The sequence below is a fragment of the Solanum pennellii genome, chromosome 1, assembly GCF_001406875.1.
Source record: "Solanum pennellii chromosome 1, SPENNV200".
In the NCBI taxonomy this organism is placed as follows: domain Eukaryota; kingdom Viridiplantae; phylum Streptophyta; class Magnoliopsida; order Solanales; family Solanaceae; genus Solanum; species Solanum pennellii.
The window spans coordinates 50,757,375-50,760,745 of record NC_028637.1 but is presented as its reverse complement, the minus strand read 5'-3'; positions in this window follow the sequence as shown (position 1 = coordinate 50,760,745).

The following is a 3,371-nucleotide window of genomic DNA, read 5'->3' as shown; positions in this document are numbered from 1 at the left end:
CATTAATTTTACTAGGATTCTTCTTAGATAACACAGAAGAAACATTGAGAAGACTTAAGTAGAAAAGTACTTTAGCCTTTCTTATTTTGAAATGGTTACCATTGAACCGAAATGGCTTGTTAAGGTCTCCCGTCTTGACATCCTCGGTTTTTTCAACTGTAGTCATTTTCAATGTCCTTAAATATTGTTAAGTGAAAAATTACATAACAAATATACAATATTACAATTGAAAATAAATCTTTTTAGGGTGAGTCGCGGATATCTCGGTCTCTTGAAGGATATTCAAGCCCACAACAAATGATTTTCACGAATCCAATAGTAGTCCTTCTTGACTTTTCCCCTCTAGGATACAATAGCCTTAACACAAAGTATAACTCAGCAAATCTGGACAAGAGTTGAGTCCAAAATTTCACAAAAAGAACACCTCACTTCACTAATAAGAACTCTCTTTTTAAGACTAACTTTTTCCTCTCTATATTTTTTTTCTTGTGTGTTTTGTGTCCCAAACCAAATGAAGGTCGCCACTACTTATAGTAGAAGAAGTCTTCCTAGCAATGAATAGGAAGATAATGAGGTAGTAAATAGTGAAGATAATGACTTTAGGAGTTACATATGTTACAGGGTAAATGGAGGAATTATGAGTGACAATCAAATAGACACTAATGGTAAATGGAGGAATTATGAGTGACAATCAAATAGACACTAATGCCATTACTGAAGTGCATATGGCAATAACTCCTAATGGAGTAAGGAAGTTGTGATGCATAAGTTAGCCACTCTAACGGCAACAAAGTAATTGCCAGAACTCCCAAACATATAATAGCAAATGAAAAACATTCAAAGCATATTCTAATGCAATAATGAATAAAGGAAGAAACAACTCTAAGGAACCGGTCGATGTGCAAATGTTATGAAACCTCTTTATAATATTAAAAATGTCCCAACATTAACATAAAGAAACAACCAAAATGTCCAAACGCAAAATTGTCATCGTACCATTTGGATTTTAACAGTATTGAAAGCTACCATACGATAATATTGAATGCTTATGTTTAAGAAAACTATTAGACTTAGTGTCACATTACTGTAAATGGAACTCTCATTATTATGCAAGAAATAAATTTTTAAATCTCATATTGTATAAATTGTAAAAAAATAAAAACAAATGAAACAAAAGGGCTGAAAATGAACAATGTATGTATATGTTCACAACATCATGTTAGATAGACGATAAAATAACACAATCAAAATCTTTCGTTAAAATTAATAATATTTTAAAAATATTTATTCAAATTGCTTGTGTGTAAACAAAAGCATACTGCATAAAAACTATTCAAAAATTATAAAATTCATCATGTATTGATAGAAGAAGTTTTGTCAATTAAGTAACACTTAAAAGTATAATAACACAAAAACAAAGAAAAAATTTGATATAAAATGCAAAATGATACAGACTTACATCAAAATATGGGTTGCATAATAAATTTATTTTGGATAACCATACCTTAACTCTAAAATGGAAATGAAACACTTAAAATCATAAGCTAACATAAAAAAGATCGAAAGGAATATATAGGTCATATATAATACTTCTAATAGTTTAACACTTGAACTATACTGTATGAAAGCTTCTCTTTTTAGTTTCATAATGAAGCCATATTTTCTTTTCTCAGTTAGCTTCTTGACGACATGTATCTATATCAGTATCTAGGAAGAAGAAAAGAGAACATTAGATGATAGAAAAGAAAAGACTCATGATCTAGGAATTAATTTATTGGTATTTATAGTGATACTTTGTTGACTTTTCACCTACCAAAATTTATTAATGAGACACATTGAATCATGATAGATAAATTTTATGTTGGTTTAAAAATGTAAAGAGTCACTGAATCGGAAGAGTTCCCTACATTATGTTCTTCTACTCTAATTGAATTTAACCTAATTAATTATAATTATAATGTATTACCTAAAAAATTAAGTGTTGTTGTTGGACTTCATATTCTATCATCACATAAGTAAAATATTATAATTTAATAAAAAAATAAATAAATTTTATTTTGATTGAATGAAAGGGAAAAATGGTAATCCAACTTTGAAGGTTGGAACTTCCCATTTTAGTAATTTATAGAAAATGAAAATAACTTTTCATATTCCAAAACTGAGAGATTCTATGCATTAGGAAGTAAAAATATTTAATTTAACATGAAAAACTAACTAAATGCTTCGGAAACAGAAAATAATATATGGTTTAGATAACTGAAGTTGTATAGTTGTTGGAAAATGGGATTGAGCCATTGAAGAGACTAACTCATACACCCTTCATTTCATATTAATTGTAATTTTGAAATATTTTTCATTTTCAAATCAACTTAATTTTTCAATTTTCAAGCCTACATTTAAAATGTTTTTTCAATTTTATCCTTCATTAGTTAGAAATGGAATTAGTTATTAATTAATGTTTAGTTACTTTAACCATAAATTTGACAATAATTAATAAGGGTAAAAATAGAAGATTATGCTTAATTTATGTCTTAATCTTCTTCTCTTAAATGGTGAGAAATACCTCAACAATTTAATTAATATAGGAGGGAGTAATAATTAATAATTAAGAAATTGTTATAAATACATTGAATTAAGTGGATAGTCCATAAGGTTGGTACATGAACAACCATTCATATTCACTAGGTTACATGAACCTTTTTGGATAAGAATGTATCTATTTATTATGATACTTAATATGGTGACCTTTGGAGTGATTTCTCACTCTATAAATAGGGTTGTTCATTCACTATTGTAATATATACAGATGAAACTTACATACACTTGAATAAGAAGAAAGTCTTACCTTCCATTTTACTTCTCTTGTCTTCATCTCTTTATATTTATATTGCCATGAGCTTGATTTTATAACACGTTATCAGCACGAGTCTCTAGCCAATTGAAAGTGAGTTTTAGTTTTTCTTTAACTCATGTTTTGGTTGATCTCGCTATGATAATCAAGGTATTATTTGCATAAGATCAGGTATGTATTTTCTAAAATATTTTATGATTTAGAATNTAATTTAGAATAAAAAAGTATTCAGTCACTAACAATTATCAGGAACCGAAGACATATACTCCTATTGGTTGAATATGACATTCTATACAAAACTTCTTAAATGGAAGAAGGTATAAAATTTTAATATCATGAGTTTCAATATTATTTTGATTGTTTTGAAAGACTCAAAGAATAAATCATGTTGTACTTCGGTCTATTATACCGTTGGTTAAGGGTAAGACGATGGATTCAAGTTTCATCGCACCAAAAGGGTAAGACATCAGGTTAAAGTCCGGATGCACCATAATGAAAAATATTTGAGGATAAGACGATA